This window comes from Lactuca sativa, chromosome 1 (assembly GCF_002870075.4).
Source record: "Lactuca sativa cultivar Salinas chromosome 1, Lsat_Salinas_v11, whole genome shotgun sequence".
In the NCBI taxonomy this organism is placed as follows: domain Eukaryota; kingdom Viridiplantae; phylum Streptophyta; class Magnoliopsida; order Asterales; family Asteraceae; genus Lactuca; species Lactuca sativa.
Genome location: NC_056623.2, coordinates 100,421,670 through 100,446,345, shown reverse-complemented (window position 1 = coordinate 100,446,345; position 24,676 = coordinate 100,421,670).

The following is a 24,676-nucleotide window of genomic DNA, read 5'->3' as shown; positions in this document are numbered from 1 at the left end:
ACGAGCTCCATCTTCTCTAAACCTTGCATCGGTACCTGTCTATTAATGACCTGAGGATACAAGTATTTTGAAAGCGAGTATCAGCTTTAAAGCTGGTGAGATCATAAGTATTTTAGTGTCTTAAATTATACGTAAGAAATTGTTTGTATATGAACTGTAAGTATTGAAAATGTATATGAACTATAAGTATAAAAATGTATATGAACTGTAAGTATAAAAATATTTGTAAAACAACTGTGAACGTTTGAAAAACCCTAGAAATCCCTATGATTCCTACTATTATATAAGGGTGTCTTCTACCAAGACCTAACTGTTCTAAATGTAGTCTTCTACCAAGACTTGACTGTTCTAGATGTTCTTGTAAAAGTGTGTAATTTTCCCAAGCGGAACTATCATTAACAAAATATAGTTTGTACATTTAATGTTTAAGTGAAATGATCACTAAATATATGTAAAGGGGAAATTAATGTAGTACTGTAGTGTTGTATTATAGGAACTACTGCTGTACTAACTACCTTAAACCGGATTTATATTAAGGTATCATGTGATTAATTGTACCATACTATCGACTAGGTAACAACGACAAATGTAGGTCGTAAAAAGGTATGACGTTTGGCACCCGCAGACCTGCAGGTCCGGCTGTAACTAGCAGCAAGGTGTAGGATAGTCAATCTAGTATAGATCTATACACAAACTCACGCTCTCCCTCCAAGAGACTCTGGCTATAACTCGGGCCATGACATTGAAGTCATGCTCCGATACAGTGGATCACAATTTTGTTAACGTATTCATGTATATGTACTTATGTAAGCGTAATCATGTAAAAGTATTTGAACGTATGCCTTTGCTACCCAAAGGTACTGAACTGACTGAAAGGAAATATTATGTCCATATATGTACACATGATATATAATTAATGTTTAAACGACCTTCGGACGGGTACCCGATATCCCACCAGACCACATCTCAAGCGCGGAAAGGAAATAGGGTGGATAGCCTTCCTAAGTCCTTTAAACATTGCTTATATAACTATACATATATAGGCATGCTTATAACAGGGTCTCTATGTAAACGTATCTAAGTAAATGTACTCATGAAATTGTATAGTAATGTACTATAATGTTCTGCGTGTGCTAGCTGTAATGTATGTTCTCTCTCTATCTAGCATGTATAAATAGTGTACTGTGTGTACTAGCTGTAATGTATGTTCTCTCTATCTAGAAAGTATTGACTCATGAAGGAACTGACTCATTGTATGATATCGCGTTCTAGAAATAGTTCTAGTATCTTCCTAAACTACCCATATGGTAGCTTACTAGTAATTTAATTAACTGGTACGTATGAACATGGATTTATACCCTTGCTACCCAAGGGCATTGGCTGAAGTGGAAGGACCTTTATGACTATATATGTACACATGATATATAACTAATATTTAAACGACCTTCGGACGGGTACCCGATATCCTACCAGACCACATCTCAAGCGCGAAAAGGAAATAGGGTGGATATCCTTCCTAAGTCCTTTCAACATGTCTTATATAACTATACATATATAGGCATGCAATTTATAATATAAAAGCATAAAATAAGTTTTGTAAAACCTTTGAATATAATTATTATCTAAGAAAAGATCGACTTGATGTCAATCTATAAAACGGTTTGAAGGCATGGGTTTGATAAAACAGTTTAGTATAAAGAAACATTTGTTTGAAACCCAATTGTAAATAAGTTTGAAATGAAACATACAGAGTAAAAGGTACAGTGTAATAAGGAGTTTTAAACACATAAAGTGTTTATGAAAAACATTTGAAGGAAACTGTTTGGTAAAACGGCTAATAAGTAGCCAATCATTTGAATGTTGCTTATTAATCACATGTGATTGATATAATAATTAGCATAATTCTACTTGTATCCCCCCATAAAACATTTAAAAACAGTTAAAACATTGATTAAGGGGTATGAACTCACCTGTTGTGGGTGATACGGATGAACTGAAGAGGTAGGACTGCTAGGTGTCAAGTGAAGACTTTAGACACACATAATGGTCCTAATTACATATGAAGACATATGTATATAAATAATTAGTGATTAAAACACTAATTAAACATGTATAAACATCCTAATGCGAGGAAAAAACTTTGGTCAAGTGCTAGGAGGCTAATGGGTTGCAAAAAAGGAGTGCAATACCTCATACTGAAGTTTATGGTCCAAAGACCATGAGTGTTGGAGTTTACGGCCCAGGGGAGTAAACTCCTGGCCGTAAACTCTCTATAGGGTCCCTAAATGAAGCTTAAAGTTATTACAACTTAAGTGGTGAAGTGCTTCTAGGCTTAAACAAGTGTTTGGGCTTCTTTTTAACTCCTTTGAGGAGTTGACGGCCCATGGACCAAATCCCATGGAGATTACGGCCGTAATCTCCCTTGGGAGGGTGTTTGTGGTGTTTTCAAGTCCCTAATTTAACTAGGAACTAAACTATGCTAGTGTACAAGGCTTTAGAAGAGTTTATAGCACCATTTGGCACTATTGTTTGGAGTTCACGGCCCTGGAACATCTTGGGCCGTGAACACCTTACTCTTGGTGTTCTAATGGTGTTTTCTAGTCCTAAACTCATTAGGGTACATGTCTAAATTAGTCTCTTGGCTTAAAGAAGGCTTTTAGGGTGTTTTGGCACCTAAACATGGAGTTCACAAGAACATCCTTGGCCGTGAACTCACTTCTAGCATTTGATTCTTAATTGTTTTGTGGTCTAAACATGTAATGGTAGCTTCTAGGTTGAGTTCCAAGGATTTAAGGGACATTGGGCACACTTTGGCCCTTATAAAGGAGTTTACTCTCTAAGTGTTCTTAGGCGGTAAACTCTCAAATCTTGGGGTTTTGATCCAATTTTGATGTTATTAAGCACAATCTAAACTATATAATACAACTAGATGGAAGTACTCACGATTCGGGATGAAAACCCGAAGATCCGTGAGAGAGAATCCGGCTTTTCTCTAGTTGGAAATGTAACTAATGAATGAATATGGTTCAGATTTCTATATATAATCCTGGGATTTTTGGCAGAAAATATTTTATTCCCGGAATGAACTCTAATATCATAGAGTTTTGGAATAACAGTGTTGCACAAAACCCTAGTGCATCCACTCTCCTGATATCTCCTTAAGTGTAATTCCTGGAATACTCAAACTTATACCCAAAAGTCTGGAATTTCACTGTAACTGTTCTAACTTCTATTGACTTGATATGGTTTGTTCATAATGGAAATTTCGGGTTGTCATATCTTTCGAGTCTAAGTTGTCTGCAATCTCTACATGATCTGTTGGATAAGCTCTGTAGTTTGGAGGACTACCTCGGTCCTTCCCAAGACTCTATGACCAACCTCCCCTAACAAACTGGGGTACGACATCTCAGACCATACAAAATCTCTAAAGGCAGTGCACTAATGCTGGAGTGATAGTTTTTGTTGTAGGAAAACTCTGCAAGGGGTAGGTAGGAATCTCAACTCCCACCAAAATCTATGACACACGCCTGCAACATATCCTCGTGGAACTTCTGCCAGAATCATGAAGTGAACCGAACATCTCAATTTGATATAATGGAAACCAGAACCCCATGAAAAGCAACAATATCACGAACATACACATAGGTAGCATCAAAACCCTTGGTCAATCAATCCACGACGACCCAAATAGCATCAAAACTGTTGGCAGTCCTTGGTAGCTTGGTGATAAAATCCATGGTGATCTGTTCCCACTTCCACATGGGAACTTCCAAAGGATGCAACTTGCCATGCGTCCTCTGGTGCTCGGCCAAGACCATCCTACATGTCAAGAACCTGTTAACGTACCAAGCTATCTCCCTCTTCATACACGGCTACTAGTAACTTAGTCTCAAATCCCGATATATCTTGGTTGCTCCCAGGTGTATTGAAAAGTGAGACTTATATGCCTCCTCCAAAACTGTCTGTGTGACCCCGCCAAAAACCAGAACCCAAACCGACCACACCGAGTAAACAATCCCCGACTATCAGTGACAAATTTGTCGATCTCGCCCCTTATCCTCTCATGTTTCCAGTTATCCTTCTTGACTCCTTCTGCATGTTCCCCTATGATCAAATCCAAAAGTGGAGAATCAATGAATATCCTCACACACGTAACCCCAACTGAAGATCCAGCTGACTTGCGGCTCAAAGCATCCATCACCACATTCGCTTTACCCAGATGGTAAAGGATCTAGCAGTCATAATCCTTGATCACGTTAAGCCACCTGCATTGCCTCATGTTTAGGTTTAGCTAGTCCATGAGATACCTCAAACTATTGTGATTCGTGTAGACAATACACCGGACCCCATAGAGATAATGCCTCCAAATTTTGAGGTCAAACACTACTGCCCCAAACTCTAAATCATGAGTAGGATATTGTGCCTCATGCGGCTTCAGCTGCCGAGAAGCATATGCGATCACTCGCCCCCTTTACATAAGAACTCCCCCCAAACATGTGATGGATGCATCACAAAATACAACAAAATCCTTGACACCCTCTGGAAGGGTCAACACTGGGGCCTGGCATAACCTCTGTCGTAGTATGTCAAACGTCGTCTGTTGCTCAAGGACCCAATGGAAATCCACACCCTTCCTCATCAGACGAGTGAAGGGTACAACAATCTTGTAGAAATCTTGAATAAATCTTCGATAGTATCCTGCTAAACCCAAGAAACTCCTGATCTCTGAGGGGTACTTCGGAACCTCCTACTGCATCACAACCTCAAATTTGACCGGATCGACCAAAATCATGTTTTGGTTAACGAAATGGCCCAGGAACTAGACCACTCGTAATCAAAACTCACACTTCAAGAACTTGGCATACATTCGTTCCCACCTCAATACTCCCAAAAACTCTGGAAGGTGCTCCTCGTGTTGTTCTCTAGTCTTGGAATAAAGATATCATCAATAAAAACAATGACTTATGGAGCGAGAATCGGCCTGCATACACGATACATCAAATCCATGAAATTTACGGGCGCATTGGTGAGCCCAAATGGCATCACCACGAACTTGTAATGACCATAGTGAGTCCGGGATGTGGTCTTCTCCACATCCTCCTCTCTAACCCTCATCTGATGATACCCTGACCTTAAGTCAATCTTGGAGAACTAAGACTCACCTTGAAACTGATCGAAGAGGTCATCAATCCGCGGAAGGGGATAACGGTTCTTCATTGTCAACTTTTTCAACTCTTGGTAATCAACGCACATCCGGTGTGAACCATCCTTCTTCTTGACGAATAATATTGATGCTCCCCACAGAGAACTTTTCGGTCTGATGAACTGCTTTCCAAATAGCTCCTAAATCCGAGAGGACAACTCTTGCATCTTAGGCGATGCCAATTGGTATAGTGCTTTGTCAATTAGAGTCGTACCCGACACTAAGTCAATCCTAAACTCAACTTTCCTCTCGTGAGGCACACCGGACAACTGTTCGGGAAATACATCAGCAAAGTATCTAACCACTGGCACCTGAGAAATCAAAACCTGCTTCCCAACTAGAGTATCGATCACATAAGCAAGATAACCTATACATCCATGCTGAATATACTATCAAGCCCTGGCAGCAAAAAAAGGTTGATCCCAATCTGGTACCCTCTCCATAAACATCCAGCTCTCCCCACTTGGGGTTCGAACTTTCATCCGCTGATCCTCGTAATCGATCATAGCCCCGAATCTACTCAACCAATCCATCCCTACGATCATACACACATCTTCCATGGGAATACGGGTCAGATCAATCGAGTAAGGCACCCAAAAAATCTCCAAAACACAATCCTGGAAAACACCCGATGCAAAAATCCCATGTTCGTTGGTGATAGAAACCCGCAACGGACAATCCATCTCGCTAAGGGACATATAGAAATCCTTACTAAAAGACTAAGATACAAAGGACCGACTCGCGCCCAATTTAAATAACATAAAGGTACCTATCAAAAGCATAAACATAAGTGTACCACTAAATAATTGACAGAATGATAAATGGAAACATACTAATAACAACGTCTGGCACCGCCCTAGTCTCCTCTAATGTGATCTGAAAAGCACTACCTCGATCCCTTGGGGACTATACCCTACCATGGCACCTATTGGTGATCCTCAAAGTAGTTCATGTTGGAGCATGTGCCGGTCCCGTAGTGAGCAAAGGACAGTTGGCCTTAATATGGCCAACCTGCTCACAGTGATAACAGATCTTGGTGGTCGGTGCGGGGACTTGTTGGTGACAACCCATAGTGTAATCCCCCTCACTGCCACATTTGTGGCACCCAAAAGAAGATCGAAAAGAACCCTCATGAACCTTGATGCACTTACCATAAGTGTGGCCCCTCTGACTCCCAAATCTCACATCAGTGGCCTTGAACCGCTTTGCTACAGGCTGTGTCTACACCAGAGCCTGCCTTCGCTCCCTCGCCTGGAGCTCCAACAAAATCTCCCGCCTCCTAGCGGCCTCTTGTAGCTCCACAAGTGTACCATAATGCAGAGTAGACACAAATTGGAGGATTTCCGTCTTGATCATGCTCAAGTACCGGGTCATCTGAGCTTGCTCGGAAGCAACAAACTTAGGACAAAATAGAGCACTCTCAATAAACATCTTGGTGATCTCAGGCACCGACTCAATCCCCTGCCTCAAATCTAAATACTCCTAGGCTATTCGCTCCCTCTCTACCAATGGAACATATCTCGTGCGGAACATCTCAGAAAACTGCTCCCATGGCATAGAAACCCTCTACTATGGGGTGTAAGATCTAGTAACCAACCTCCACCAATCCTTCCCCCCCCCATTCGGAGAAGTTTTAGGGTGCACTTGACCTTCTGGTCAACTGGGCAGGAGCAAGTTAAGAAACATCCCTTAACATCGGACAACCACCTCATCGTATTAATCGGGTTCTGAACTCCATCAACATCGGGGGCTTTGTATTGTAGAAATCAACCCCCTAATCTCATCATCAGTCAACCATGGCCTATCCTGACCACTCACTCCAGCTCCTGAATTGGATCCCCTCGTGAGCACCATACTAAAAATAAACCAAAAAATATCAGATAAGGCGCATTTCATACCATATGAGCTATTCTAAATAATGAAACCCTATGGGTTATGACTTCCATGTTACGCGTATGGGTCCTATGCTTCCAGTAGTATAGGCCCATACTACCTTCCACACCTACCCATATTTGTCTCAGAAGATTATCACAACAACCCTAATAGAACACACTAGAATACATATACATCTTATTCTTACTCCCTAGAGAAAGGATAGACATTCCTCAACTGTTCGACTGATTATACATAACTCATCCATGGAACTTCCAACACTTGCTAAAAAGCGCATCATGAGTACTACATGTTGGATTAGTGTCTAAGTCCATAACTATTTTGGTATGTACTTGACCTGATGGTGCATGGTCCTTTTGGGTTGCCTTCACCAAAGCAACTTGATTAGAGAAATAAATAGAGAGAGAGGTTATTATGATTTATTAATATGTTATAAGAATAATATATTAAAGGAGAAATCATATTTGTTTAATTAATATTGGTCAATAATTAATTAAGAATTAATTTTGTGATCAAGTGTAATTAATTAAACTAGAGGGGCTGAATTGTAATTATGTGATAGTTACAAAATAAGGTAAGGATTATCTTAAATATAGGGTGAACGAATTTAAGGAGATAATGACTTAGAATTAGACTAGGATAAGGGTTTCTAAGACTTGTCTTATGGTTGCTTGGTGGGCAAGCAACTAGATAAGGATAAGGACTAAAACCCTAATCTTTACACCTATATAAACCCCCTAAGGCTCATGAATTCGTCTAACCCTTCCCAAGAAGTCCTAAGGACGAATTCCTACCTCTCTCCTCTCTCTTTATACCTTCTCCATTTGCTCTTGGTGTTTGTAACCCATTAGAGGAGTGACACTTGTGACTCTAAGCCTTCCAAAGTCAATTCAAGGAGGAATTGGGATTGTTATTGCTACATAACAATCAAGGTAATATCATAAACCTAATTATATGTTAATATTGATTTCCATATGCTAGAATTAGGGTTTATAGTCTTGGATTCAAAGCATGTACAATAGAGAAACCTAGATCCAAGCATTAGGGTTTGTATGAGCACATAGGATGTCTTATGAACAAAACCCATCACTACATACTCCATAGGATCCACACCTCACCTTGCCATCAACTGCCAAACGACCACCATTGGTGCCAGTTAACAATTACATGAATACAATCACATGCAACATAACTTAAATAATCTTAGATTAAAAGATTCAACCCTACAACGGTTGGACTCAGACAAGAGCTACGCAATAGGACCAAATCCTTCACTCTAAAATTATTTAACCCATGCAACATGTGACTTAAGGTATTCAATTAATAGTTAATTCACACCCGAAAGAGTCTACAAACAATAAGAAAGAAAAATCTATATGAATAAGGCATCATACATTAGGCAGTTCTATCATGCAATTCCAGATGATCCCTATCCTACAACTACCATGTTGTTCTATCATCTCATAACAAATAATAGTGTGGGTAACTCAGGGTATACTTTCTTACTCCGGTTGATTGTACACATCATATCCATCCTTGTTTATTTTTTAAAACAATTTTGAAACCCATTTAAAAACTTTTGTAGTTCCCTAGTTTGAGTATGGATCCACACGAATGTTCATCCAATTCTCTTAAACCAAGGCTCTGATACCAACTTGAAACACTCCAAGAATCAAAAGAATTTAATTTTTTTAAACCAACCACGAACCATCATTATTTCCAAAAAGACTCATTTTTTCAAAAGTAACATAATATCAGAGTGTTTCAAATATACCACTCACATGAAAATATGAATATGTGCATGATTAGGCCTTTGCTTTCCCACGATCCTCAGAAGTACCTGAGACAATAAACTAAAACAGTAAGCCAAGGCTTACTGAGTTCTCCCAAAGTACCAAAACACCGCATAACAAACAAGCATACAAATATGAGCAGCCAGACTGACTGGACCGCCTCGCAATGCCTACAACCTATCTTGACCGTTCTATGAGCCTTCGGCATGACTAGACCGCCTCGCAGGGCTTACAACCTATTTGGACCGCTCTACGGGCTACGGGCCTGACTGGACCTACTCGCAGGTCCTACAGCTTTTCCGGTCGTCCCCGAGTGTGTTGGCCTACAACACAGAGGAGGACTGCCTCAACTTAGACACAATATGTCAACATATGTAACACATAAACATACACACAGAGCCAACAACTACAGATAACCATACGGATCTAATAAATAACCACAAACTAGCATAACACTATCCTAACCAGGAAAAATAATCTAGTGGGCCGACATTGGTGCCTTTGACCCACAGGCACAATGAAGAAAACTCACCTATGAGTCTAAATGCAAGTTGACTAAATCTTAGCTCCGAAAATCGGCTCAACGATCACCTAACCAATACTAAGGCCCTAATCCTAATTAACAGCTCAAAATACCCAAAATACCCATAGGTCAAACTTGGTCAAAACTATGGTCAAAGGTCAAAGTCAAAGAGTCAACTCAGTCAACTCTGATGAGTACACAGGGCGTACTCAGCTTGTGTTGGGCATACATGGTCGTTGACCAGGATTGGGCTGTTGACCCCGTACACACGGCGTATGCAGAACTACGCATGACGTACGTACTGAGGTCATTTTTCCATAATAAGAGCTTAATGCGTTAAGCTCTTACGTTCCAATTATAGATCCAAGGCCAAATTGCCACTAAGAGTCATAAAGTTTCCAACTTTATGACTTTGCATGCTCATTAAATGCTTAATACCAATAATCCTAACTTCTTAATACCTAAAGACATTCTAGAGCATACATGGGGAAGAACTACGCATCAAGATCTCATTTTTATGAATCAAGACGACTTATTTGGTTCAGAGCATGTCATGCTCAAGAATCACCAAGGTTGGGACCAAAAATGCCCTAAATGAAGGAAGAACCAGATCTATAAGAAAAGATGATCAAGCTAGGATCTTTTTACCTCTTGAAGGTTGCTAGCAAGGTGAGAATCCCATATCCAAAATTCTTCCAAGATCCGATGTCCTTCCACCACCTTCTTCTTCTTCTTCAAGAATACCACCAAAACACACAAATGAGCTTAAGGTACACTCTCCATTATTAGGGTTAGCTAGAGGGACAATTTTTAGGTGGAGGTTGATGAGGGTGAAGGTCTTGGGGCCATAAAGGGGATTATATAGGGTGCAAACCCTTAAAATTAGGGTTTTGGTCTTAACTGCGTACGCACTGCGTACATGCTGAGTATGCCCGACGTACGCATGCGAACCCGTGTTCCTCATGCATGAGTACGTCATACGTACAGCCTGAGTATGCACGACGTACAGACCATAAAGGAAAACTTAAAAAGTTTAGGGTTAGAAATGAACCATCTCGAAACGGGTGTTACAACATCATGTATTAAGAATATATGAATAGGAGCTTATAAAAAATAGAGTCAAATAATGGATGTACTTGAAGTAGAGTCACACAACTTAACTTTACTATCTCTAAGATATTTTAGGTATTTAGGGCAGATTCGTTTCCAATGTCCCTTCAATTGGTATTAGAAACAAATGAACTCTATGGGGTTAACACATGGAACGATCCCATAACTAGTTTTTCCTTTTACCATATGATCAAACGGTTTGATCTTAGACGACCGCTTTCCATTGGGAATAAAAATCTTTTCTAGACCACCTTTGTTACCATTTTCAATGTCCATGGAAAACTTGGAATGAGACCCAATAAGCATCTGCTTTGGATGTGCTCTTAATCAGTTCTACTTCAACAACAATCAACATTAAGGTCATATCAATTATGGCCACGTTAATATTCCTCATATAAAAGTTCTCAATGAACTGATCATATGACTTTGGAAGTGAAAGAAGAACCAAATCAATGGCTTGCTCCCTTGGGAAAACAACACCCATTCTATCCAATTTGTCAATGTACGATTTCATTTTTAGAACATGCGCACACACATAGTTTCCATCTTGATGGTTACATGCCAATAGGGATTGAGTGGTATCGTATCTTTCAACTTACAAAAAACATGATGTGGGGAGAGTCACAAGAGGAGATGGAGGAAGAGTTAAAGAAGCATGATGTCCAGTTCCACCAATTCTCAAAAAGAGAAAACATTTTCACCTTGATCAGAATGTAGAAGATCATCTTCAGAAAGAAGAGTTTAAGAGAGATGATATAGTTCCATCATTTACTAAGGAAGGGAAAATAATTTCACCTTGACTTGAAATTTGAAGACCATCTCTAGAAATGAGGAAAATTATTTCCTTAAGAATGAGGAAGACCATTTCTATCTTCCTAAGATATTTTAAATTAGGAGAAAATGAGAATTCAAGTTGGTTGATTTTAAACCTTAATTATTAATTCATAAATTTAAATTAACGCTAGGATCCATATTTTCAATTCGAACTTTAAAGAGGGATGTTGTAAACAAATTTGAATCTATTTTAGGTAGGTAAGACTTTTACCAATTCCAATCTTATGAAACTCCTAGATCATTTTAGATTCATTAATTCTTATCAAGGACATGTTTAATCTCAGATTATGATCACACTTTTGTGACTGGGATGCCAAGGATCACAAATGAGATGTGAATAACCATGCAAACCCGCTTGACAACCATGATGTTATTTGTTATCTCACATTGATGTGCCGGTTAATTGCACACGCTCCATCTACAATGATAATTTTCAAGATGCCTATCATATATCTTTACAGTCCCTATTAGTGTGTCAGTTAACCACACACACTCCACTAATGACATACTATGATGTGCATTTTCATGGATTAGCATACTTTTCACATTTTTCCTAAAGTAACTAAGAGTGAGATTTTATAAAAGATTTAGTTAATTTCTATTATTATACTTATTAATGAGATTATGTCCTATCAAATCCGTTCGGCTAACAACCCTCCACCATACAAGAGAGCAGTAGGTAAGAGTGGATACCCAATAACGGTTATTTTATTGGCCACTTCCTTAAACTCCCATTATATTATGGCTTCATGAACGAGGCGTACTAGCGATTTGAATGACTTTGTCTTATATATGTAATATATATTCAACCTCTAATTATACATATAATATAAGCTGTATTTTAAAAACCATTTTCAAAATACTAGGTTTAAATTAAATTTTCAAAAATATAATTTAAAATAAACCAATTATGTTTTTAATCTTCATATTTTAATTAATCAAATAATTAAATGTAATTAAAACATAAGGATAATTCACAAATTCAAGATAAGGATATGTAATTACAAAGATAATTATTCAGTTTTATACAATTAAAAATATTATCTAAAGTAATTATCCTAATTGATTTATGAATTTAAGCAAATACAAATTTCGCTAATTAGAGGGTCCACCACGTTGTGGCGGACAACTGCCACGTCGTGGTAGAATGGAAAAAGAGATGGATTTGAAGATCACCACGTCGTGGCAGAAGAACACCACAACTTGGTGCCACGACAGAATGGCAATTCTATCCTTCCTCCAATTTGGGTTTTGTTCAAGTTCAAGCAATGTACATTCTAATTTATGTAACGTCCCAAAAACAATGATAAAATTTTCATTTTTATTTAACTCTAAAACCATCAAGTATTCATAAAAAAACCAACCAAAGTATATCAAATAAGAGTAATCATCATAGTACAAATCTGAATCATAAAGAAAATGTGGAACACGGGTGGATGCGCTGCGATCAAGTCATGCCCTTCCTTTTCGTACCGGAAGTACCTGAAACCATAAACAAACTGTAAGCACAAAGCTTAGTGAGCTTACCCAAAATACCACATACATCATATACATAGTATAATAGCACGTGGCTGTGTCAGGTCCGTATCAACCCTGGGTCCGTATCAATCCCAAATTATAGCTATTAGTTGTGTTGGGTCCATGTGCACCCCGAGTCCATAATGACTCTGAGCCCAAATTAGCTCCATACATAAATCATGCAATCACATCAGTCAAAATCATACAATAGCATGCATTCTACTCATACACTACAGTGGGCTGACCTTGGTGCCTTCAACCCACTGAAGGTGGTAAGAAGACTCACCTCATAGACAGATGAATAATAGTTGAACGAGACTCTGCTCCAAGATCAACTCAACTAAACACCTACTCAATGACAATTGACCATACTCAACTATAATTCAAAATACCCAAAATACCATTAGGTTAAACTTCATCAAAAATTCAAAAGTCAAAAAGTCAACCCATCTAAGAACGCATAACATCTTGAATGGACGCATATAGTTCTTTAACACATGGCGTTCTCTGGGGAACGCATGGCTTTCTCCACCTGTTCCCATTTTCTTCCCTTAAGAGCTTAATGCTTAAGCTTTTCTGCTCAAATTCCAGATCTAGCCCTAAACTAACGTCCTTAACCATAAAGTTTCCAACTTTATGCTCTTGCATGGCTAATAAGTGATAGATATCAAAAACACTTACTTCTTAACCTAATAAGACATCGTATGTATCACCCTTAAAAATCAAGCCAATTTAAAACTTTTTCAACCATTCAAAACCATTAAGTTATTCAAAGTGTTTTCAAAATAGTTTAAACTTTAGAGTATCCTTGAAATCCATATCATAAAAATGTGAGGAGGTGTACGATCACGCCTTCACCATTCCGCTGTCATATGAAGTACCTAAAACAAAATCCAAAACTATAAGCCCGAAGCTTACCCAGTTCCCCCAAAATACCCATACATACATATAATCACAAACAACATACTATGGGTCCAATCAACCATTGGGTTGGAATACCCCACGCCCTCAACCATTGGGTTGGAATTCCAACATACTATGGGTCCAGTCATCCTTGGGATGGAATAGCCCACAACCATCAGGTTGGAATGCCCACATACTATGAGTCCAATCATCCTCGGGATGGAATACTCACGGCCCACAACCATCGGGTTGGAATGCCCAGGTCTATTGTCCCTCGCACAAAGCAGATAAGCCTCAACCATTAATAAAACATGTGCACATATATCATATAATCACATAACATTCTATAGACAGACAAGCCGATCTAACAGATCATAACAACATGATAACATCCTATCTACTAGGATAGTGATCTTGATGTGTGATTATTGCACTAGTTTTAGTCCTACTTTTTAAATATAATTTAAACACATAAAAGGAAGTGTACCTGTCAATTGGTGGTATAATTAAGCAAGCACGGTATCGAACACAGAGAATGATAAATAAACTAACTACTAGAATTATCTAAAAAAAAACCAAAAATAAAAAGAAAGAGGTTTTCTCTAGTTTTGCAAGACTAGAAACTTAAGCGCTTAACTAACACTCAAACAAATCAATTAACAGATAAACAAATAAAAATCAACTAAATTCAATAATAAAGGAGACTTTTGTTCATGTTTGATTTACTTATTCCTATGGTTGATTTTATGGCACGTGCACTGGATTAATTTGTCATTGCCTACCGATTAATGTGATTAGGTTCATGTTCACTATTACTAATCCTTAGAAAGAAAATCAATTCAAATAGTGGCCAATTGGTTAAATTAATGAGTTTCCTAGTTATTGATTCGGGTTTTGTAAGACTTGTAGTTAACTATTTTCTAATTAACCCTTAGTTTCATGTTCACTATTCCTAGGCATATAACATTTTTCACATAAATTATACGAGACAAGAAATTAAGAGATGTTCATGCAACTTAATAGACTTGATAATTAACAGAAAATAGTTATTGTCAACACATAAGGGTATTTAACAAGCTTAACAAAACAAAATTCACCAAATTAAATAATCCAAGCCATAAAATTCAAACCATAGTAATAAGTTTGTCTACCTTAAACAGAGGCTAAGAGTTTTTAGCTCATAATCATGGCAGGAACTATCTCATAAACTAAACCTATTGATTTAAACATGATGTAAACACTAGATTAAGAAAAGAGAATAAGGTTGTGCCTTTCGATCTCCTCAAAATTGAATGCTAAGTTTGATCCTCGAGTTCCAGAGCTCCAACAACACTCTCAATCGCAATTCAGTCTCCAAGGGTTCTAGAGAGAAGTCCTTGCCTCGTGAGTTTCTGCCCTTCATATGGTTTTCTGAAAACAGGGGTGACTCGTTGAGTCCATAGACCGACTCGCCGAGTCCCTCACTTAAAGTTTGTGTGCGGTAAGGTACTTGATACTTCGCGAATATTCATTCCTACTCCGAGTAGGTGTCCAACTCGCCGAGTTCTTCAGGTTTTTTACTCTTCTTCTTTTTTCTTCAATTCCCAAGCTTCCGATTGCTATTTCTGCTTCCTTTTGCTTCCGAGCTCGTCTTTCAGGCTGAAATTACAATTTAAACATAATTAAGTACCTTTTGCTCGATAATTGGAATAAAATAGCAAAAAAAAGTATTCGGATTCTACACAAAATATATATCTAAATATGCACATATCAAAATAACCCACACTCGACTTTTGCTTGCTCCCAAGCAAAACTGAATTTTAGCACACTACCATTACATAAGATGATCCCAATCGAACCCAACCATTATGCCAAGATCGCAACGCATGCATTTGTGTCTAAAATTTGCCTAAGGAACCCCTAATTCTAAATATTCACAATCCTCATAAACACTTGCTCACTTCTTTTAGACAACGCTCATTTTATGCATCCCTTCGAATCCATCCCCATAAAACTCTCTTAACCTCAAGGTATTTTTGGTCAAGCAACCCAAGCATACATAATCTAGAAAATTACAATTTTTTGATACCATAATGGAGCACTTTTGAATTCTTCACTTCTTTGATAATTTGATCTTTGATTTCTTGAATTCACCACCTTTTTGTTTGATTTTTGGTATCTTCAACGTTTTGAATTCTTCAGAATTTTGATCTTCAATTTTCATACTTTGACTGCTCCAAAATTCTTACAACTTTTTCTTGTAATTCTCTTTCTTTTTTCAACATGTAACTCACTTTTTTTTCACTCAAAACCTACATGCTTAAGCAAGGGTGCTCAACTTCAACCTTTATTGGTTATAAATATTAGCCTTTCTAGACACATTTCAAGTATACGATGCTAAACATAATGCGTCCATCAAACTAAGCGAGGTTATGTTTTTGTCCCATGATTTCACTAGAATAAAGGGGGCCTCGAATGCATTATAACGTGTATAGTCTCAACTAAACATTTGGGTCCTCATAGAATCATCAAATACAATATTAGCATGGAATCCTAATTGCTTTTACCAAAATTTTCTAAATTAACCCTAGCAATTTGATGCAATTTTTTTTTAAAATTATACCTAACATAGGATTCTAATGTTACTAAGTTAACTCATATAACCAACCCCCTACCCCACACTTAATTCATGCAATGTCCCCATTGCATGTTATGCATAATAAAAAAAAACATAAAAGTAAAGAAAGAATTGGAACAAACTCCCCTAGGATAGTAGTTGCGAGGTTGATCTTCTTCTTGTTAAGCTCCATCTTCAATTGAATTTAGGCATGGGAACAGCTCATCCATGTCGTGGGTATCCAATCTCGTGTGGTTGACAACTCTAAATATGCAGGAAAAACTCTTGGAAATTCTCAGGAAATGATCTTCAAAAGTGTAGCCAATTGCCCTTATTAAATCACGAACTTGAAAGTAGAAGACTGAGCAACTCGCCGAGTTCACATAGGGACTCGCCAAGTTGTAGTGCATTTGGTAGAAAAGTCAGGTTTTATAACTTGGACTCGTCGAGTTGGGTATATGGACTTGGCGAGTCAGCGTTGTATGCACAAAACTGCTTCTGCCATCAGGTCCATTTCTGGGGTGTTTGAGTAATAGTAATGTAACATCCGAGATTTCAGGTATATTAATTAATCTTTTTATTTTGAGTTTTGAGAAGGGACTCGGCGAGTTGGTGCGTAGACTCGCCGAGTTGAGACGCGGGTTCTCATCCGGATTGATGCTCGGACTCGGCGATTCGCCTTAGTGGACTCGGCGAGTCTGTGTCGTTTAATGAAACCCTAATTTCTCCTTACGGTGTTACAAGTAAGTAATACTTCCCCTTCATTTTCCTTCAATAAAAAGACACTATTAAGTGTTTTAATCGTAGAACTCGTAATCAGACTCTATTTCTCTCATAACTTCTATTTCTATCATCTAGACTCAAATTTTTCTTGATTAGCCTTGACTCCATACTCTCGCAAGCATTCCATACCCTCAAACTGCAAAGATCAAAACAAACATAAGTGATAGGAAAGGAAAACAAATAAAACACCCTACATAGTTCCTAATTACTATAAGTTTAAACATCACCAAAAACAAATAAAAATTGTTTCAAACCAAACCACACAAATAAAAAAAAATAAAAAGATATCTAATCTTCATCTCCTTCTTCATCATCTCCTCTTATTCCACTTCCTCCAGCTCTGCTTTGTCTTTGGTTTATCCCCTCATCCCAATTCCTAACACCAGGTCACCCAGGTCCATCCATTGGCAGTATTTGCAAATGCCTCATCATATGAGCACGAGTCATGTGGCTTAAATTCAAACTATAACCCAAATCATCTTGGTACCTCCTTACTTCCATGTTATACCAATCCATCGGCACCTCGTCTTCTGCTGGAATTACCGATAGGTCTTCAAGTATGTCTTCTTGCCTTGGCTTAACACGTCGACCCGACTACTCGGGTGTTACAACCGAATCATCACCCGGAATTAGAAAGTGACCACCTCCATAATCTTCAACTATTCGTGCCCTCCGGTAAAGCATAATACTAAATGGAGGTATAGGCACCATATTAAGCATGTTCCTTGCTCCTATTTCGAACAAACCATATGATCTCGCCAATCGGGTCACAAACGTCCCACCATTTATCTTCAATGTAGACTAATTCTTCACCACTCCCTCGCCTAAATATTTTGCCAAGCAATAAGGTATGTTGCAATATGTGTTTGGCATAATGATGCTCCATAAATAGAAGATGTCAAGAGTTGGGACTTTGTCATCATCCTTTCTCATATTTATTGTGCTAGCGATCAAACAATGAATCAATCGGTGAATAGACGAACGAATGCTTCCCTCTTGAGCCGCCGCAGGAATGTAAACTTTGTTGGCGATTGTGTTCCACCATGTGGAATCAAATGTACCCTCCGGTAAATCCGTATGACAGTTTTCTAAAAAGGCACCAAAAGCTCCATACATGACCACAGATTGGTCATAAATATTCATCCTCCATCCAAGCTCCGCCATACTACATTGGCGATACTCCCCGCAAAGACAAAAGGAAAGGACACCCAAATTCTAATAATCATTTCTCCCACAGAAGGAAATAGTAGAGAAAAATTCTCAGCATAATTCCTGGTACACCGGTTCCTGAATCTGAAACAGTCTGTTCCACCCTTCACATGTAATAGTCACCCCGTTGTGCATAAAAGTTTTAACCAAATACGGGGTCAAATCTTCTTCCAATCCAACCTGCCCTAGCCATTCCCAATTTATTTCATTTGGGACATAGATTTCCTTCTTCTTTAACACATCCAACTTCTTTCCCCAATGGACCATTGTTGACTTGGACTCAATTTTGGGGGAAATTCAACCAAGGGAAATCCCCTTGGTTACCCATTGATCTTTGACCCCTCCTGCTAGTCATTTTCTGCAGAATAACACAAGATAAAACAACACCAAAAACCACAGAAACGTTAAACAAATAAAATCTGGACAACTACAACATTGACTCGTTGAGTCCATGAACAGACTCGGTGAGTCAAAAGAACTACGCGAGTCACCTTCCTGATTCATAAATATTCAACCATCAAAACTCAAAATTTGTTTCAGGGGTTTGTAAATGGTTGTATATCAATTATTAATTCATAAGAAATTTTAACTATAACACCCTAATTTGGCTAAAATCAAAACCCTAGAATTCAAGTAAATTTCAAAAATCGGATTTTAACACAAATTAAGAAATTAAGGCCATCAAAATACTAAAGATTAAACCTTTATTAGAAATAAGCCAGAAAAATGTTACCTTGTTGGGAGAAATTGCAAGAAATCAAAGGAATTGGAGATGGTTGCTTGAGAGGATCTTGGCACGTCGAGTGGTGCCGGCTGGAGTGAATGAAGTAATGTTTACCAATTAGGGTAAAAACCCTAATTTTACAGAATAGTAAAAAAATCATTTTTTTCCCGAAAATAGACCGACTCGTCGAGTCGAGTCGCGATTCTTAAAAAAATTTCATATTTTACCCACAGACTCGGCGAGCAGGTAACCTGACTCGACGAGTTAATTGTTCTATTTGAAAAAAAAATTCAAAAATTTTAACTTTTTTAAAATAAATCCACCATACCCCACACTCAGAACTTGCTTGTCCTCAAGCAATCATTTTAGACAAATAAGGAGATTTAGATAGAAAAATTCTAATAAAACCAATAAAAGACGAAAAATAAAACGAAAAAGAAAGGTAAAATGAAAGCAAACTCTAGTATTGGGTTGCCTCCCATAAGCACTTCTTTTTTAGGAGTCTTTAGCTGGACTCCTACCTGCTCTACGTTTCAGCAGTGTCCTCCAAGTCTAGCCCTTCTTTAAGACCTTTGTCCTTTGGTATTCCTTCTTCATATCTCTTAACCCAATGCCCATTTACTTTGAAGCTTGACCCATCCTTACTCCTAGCTCAATCACCCCATATGGAAAGACATGCTTTATTGTGAAAGGCCCGGTCCAATGAGTGCATAATTTTCCTAGAAAGTGATTTAGCCTGGAATTGTACAAGATAACTTTTTGTCCTTCCTCAAACTCTTTACTACCTTTTAACCTTGCATCATGCCATCTTTTGGTCACGTCTTTATAAATCAATGAGTTAATTTAAGACTCATTTCTCAATTCTTCCAAAGTATTCATTTTCAAAAATCGATTTGCATGCAACTCATTTGGTTCAAAATTGCATGTTTTCAAAGCCCTATAAGCTTTGTGTTCAAGCTCTACGGGTAAATGACAATTTTTTACCATACACTAGCCTATAGGGTGTGGTTCCAATGGGTGTCTCGAATGCGATTCTAAACGCCCAAAGTGCATCATCCAATTTGTCTGCCCAATCTTTTATATTATTTCCCACCAATTTCTCTAATAATCTTTTTACTGCCCAATTTGTAATTTCGGTTTGCCCATTTTTTGTGGATGGTAAGGTGTTGAAAATCTATGGCCTACCCCATATTTTTGCAACACTTTTTCTAGTTGTTCATTAGCAAAGTGGATACCCCCATCACTAATTAACGCCTTAGTCACTCTAAATCTAGAAAATAATTTCTTTAAAATTTTTACCACAACCCTTGCATCATTAGGTGGTAATATTTGCGCTTCCGCCCACTTTGACACATAATCCACCACCACTAGTGTGTATTTGTTGCCTTTGGATGAAGGAAATGGTCCAATGAAATCCACACCCTATACATCGAAGATTTCACAAACTTGAATATTCCTTTGGGGCATTTCATTCCTTGCCGATATATTGTCACACCCCCAAACTAGAACGGCAGAATCGTTCGAGGGCGGATGACTTCATGTAGTATCATTATAGTTGAATAAATAGTAAAGAAAGCAAACACAACCATCATAAATAAAATTTAAAAGGTTACATTGTTGATTGGATTATATGTTTCAAAGGAAATTACATTATGATGATAAAATAAGTTTGAAATTGACGCCTTAGCATCCCTTCCCCAAAAGCTGTTGTTACATGTATTACTGAATCCATGAGAAATACAAGTAGTTTTGAAAAAGTGACAACAATTAAGTTGGTGAGTTCATAAGCGTTTTTGTATAAGAATTGTATGCCTTTCTGTATAAAGTAACTGTGTTTGTATCTAGAAAATCCAATATTTTCCATAAATGAATAGTAGTTTTAAAAGTTCCAAAAACCAGAATGCATAAGTATTTTCCATACCTAAAATAGTGTAAGTAGATTTATATATGTATATATAATCACTAAGGCATTTGATAGCCTCATAAATCAAATGTTTTAATATTTCATGTGAATTTTATAACCGTACTATTGACCCAGACTGCCTGTAACAACGTTCTTCAGGCATTGGAATGATATGACATTTGTCACCCCAGACCTGCTGGTCCAACTGTAGCTAACATTTTAGGTGCGGGATTGTCGATCCCGTATAGATCTATACACAAGTATCACGCTCTGCCTACATGAGATTATGGTTTATAACACAGGACTCGAAATGCGTACTTGAATGTACGTGAAGTTAAATGTCTCACAAAAGTTTGTATCAAATAGATATATGTATGAAAAGTCCATTTTTCTTGTAAATGTAAGTGTTTCCTTTCTATAGTGTTCGTAGAGTGTAAAATATCATGAATACCTCGTAAACGATACCTATTATAGTTTTTCAAAAGTGTGTTTCATTTGAATGATAAACCTTAGTGTGTTACTAACTTTGTATGTAAAGTATAACATTTGCAATAATGTTCTTTTACGTATTTAACATTTATACACAAAATGTAGATAAAGTATTTGAAATGGTATGTAACGATTTGCATTTTAACGTAAGTTTTTCTTGAGTTTGTCTTTTATTTCTCCCCCTAAAATATAGTAAAAACGTGAAAATAAAGGGGTATGAACTCACCTGGTAAGTGTGATGATTTGGAGAAAACGAGATTTTTCTTGGACAACACTTCGACCGGAAAGTGGTATATTCCTCGGGAATCTCGGAGCTTCGAACCTTCGTCGGGACTTGGATACGTAACCGAGATGTCGGGACAGTCTCGAGGGGCTCAGAAGTGAAAAAGTGGGAGAGAAATGGTGTGAATTAGCAATTTGAGCTGGCACACTCGCATCTTTATTTATAGTGTTGGAGGCAGCCTTGTACGCTGGGCGTACTCCGAAGTACACGGGGCGTACCTCGTTCGCAGCTCGTACGCTGGGCGTAACTTCGTACGCGGGGCGTACGACATGCATGAGGCCTTGCTCGGCTACTAGACTTCAGATGGGACGGGGGTAGAGGGTATAGGGGAGACGTGGTCGATCTGAGGCCCCGTATGGCGTACGCTTGGCGTACCCCCTCGGTTTGTGTGCCTCAATCTTCTAAAATGCGTAACTTTTGCATACGAGCTCCGTTTTTGACGTTCTTTATATCCACGCGTAGGTGAGAGTATAACCTAAAACTTTCATTTAGACTTTGTTGGCAAATTTTGATTTTATTTTTAATTATATATTTTTAATAGGACGGGACAAGAAAAGACCGTTAAAAATACATAACTTCTTCATCCGATGTCCATTTTCGTCTGTATTTTTACCGTTGTACTACTATTGTCGAGATCTGTAACTCTCGTTTAGGTTGTGTCGGCTAAATATCACTCGATCTCTATTTCGAGTTTCTAGCTATCTACCGCTACTCCGAAACTTAGAAAAATCTTAACTTCCTCATACAAAGTCAGATTTGGACGTTCTTTTTATGTATATTCACGGTTTAATGATATCTAAGATATTCGTTTAGATACCTAAGTCTAAAAGGTTTTTTTATTGAAATTTCATGTTTTACGCTTAGTAGTGTTTTACCGGTTTTGCTGCGGATTTTCGATTGGTCATAACTTCTTCGTTAAAACTCGGATTTTTGTGTTCTTTATATTTCTGAAAACCTAGTTACAATATCTATTACTTTATTTATCCCAATTGAGACTTTTGCACATTTCATTTCTGATGCTATTTTTATTTATTTATTAATTCAAAATAGATTACAATAGTTGACTTATGACATTACATTGACTTGAAATATCGGGTTGTCACATATATTACCCGTTCTTTGGCAAACATCACATTCCCTAACGTGAGTAACAACATCCTTGAAGATAGTAGGTCAATAGAAACCCGCATCGAACACTTTTTCGTAGTGTATTGTACCCCATGATGTTCTCTTGCCGGTCCATTGTGGCAATGCTCTAATATGTCTTGAATTTCCTTGCCAAAAACACATCTTCTTATGATTCCATCCGCACAATTCCGAAAAAGACATGGCTCGTCCCAGAAATAATATTTAATTTCTGAAAAGAGATTCTTCTTTTGTTGATGAGTGAGGCCTTTTGTAAGGTTGTCGCCAGCCAAGTAATTTGCAATATCCGCATACCATGGTTCTTCCCCCATGACCACCATCAAATACTCTTCCGGGAAGCTATCTTCAATACCCATGTTGTCTATCTCTTCCTTTTCTAGATTTTCTAGTCTAGAAAGATGATCAACAACTACATTCTCCATCCCTTTCTTATCCTTGATCTCAATGTCAAATTCTGTAACACCCCAAAACCGGAACGGCGGAAACGTTCGGGGGCAGAGGATGTCATGTACAGTATCACAACAATGCAAAGTAGTAAACAAGAAACAGCATCATCCATTGCATTATTAGTATAATTTTACTTACAAGTGTGTTCTTTCATAGTATAACACAACATAATGAACAATCAAAATAAAATGGGAGTCTTGATTTCTCCGTCTTCACAAAACCTGGTTGTCGTACCTGTCTATTGGTGACTTGAGAATACAAGTATTTTGAAAGCGAGTATCAGCAATAAAGCTGGTGAATTCATAAGTATTAATGTGTCTTAGATTTGTAAAACTGGAAAGTAAAGATTTGTGAACATTTGGAAAAAGTTTGTATAAGTAATAACTGTTTGAAAGTAGTTTGAAAACGTTTGAATACCCTAGCAAATCCCTATGATTTCTATTAGTATAAAGAGTAGTCTTCTACCAAGACTAGATTGTTTTGAAAGTAACAAAGATGGTTTTTCCCTTGTATGACTACTATTAACAATATATATAGTCTACTTCGTCGTTTATGTAAATGTATCACAAAATAAAAGTAATAGGAAAAATATAGCCATGTAAGTGTTATCCTTTTGTATCAGGATCAACCTGACATCGCGACTGCCGTAATAGTAATAACCTTGAACGTCCGTAGATGTTCATTTTCCTTTGTAGCTAACAGTAGGGCGTAGGAATGGTTAGTCCCGTAAAGGTACCCTAATATAAGTATTAACCGTAGGCATCCGTAGATGTTCATTACCTCTGTCGCTAACAGCTGGGTGCCGAAATGGTTAGTCCCGTCTAGTAAGTATGTAGTCTTCTCACGAGACCCGCTGTAAGTAAGTAATAATATGATTGGTAGTCCCTATTCTACATTTGGAACTAATGGTGACTTCCGCAACGAATCGCTAGGTCAAAATCCATATTTATTACCAAATCATATATAAGCCCAAACTATACCTATAGTTGCTTACTAGGGATATATGAACGTATACCTTTGCTACCCAAAGGTACTGAACTGACTGACCGGAACTATTATGTCAGTATATGTACACATGATATATAACTAAATATTTAAACGACCTTCGGACGGATACCCGATACCCTACCAGACCACATCCCAACGAGGAAAAGGAAATAAAGCGGGTTAGCCTTCCTAAGTCCTTTAAACATTACTTATATAACTATACATATACAGGCATACTTTTAACTAGATATCTATGTAAAGGTATCCATGTAAGTGTATTCAAGTAAGTGTATCCATGTAAGTGTATTCAAGTAAGTGTATCCATGTAAGTG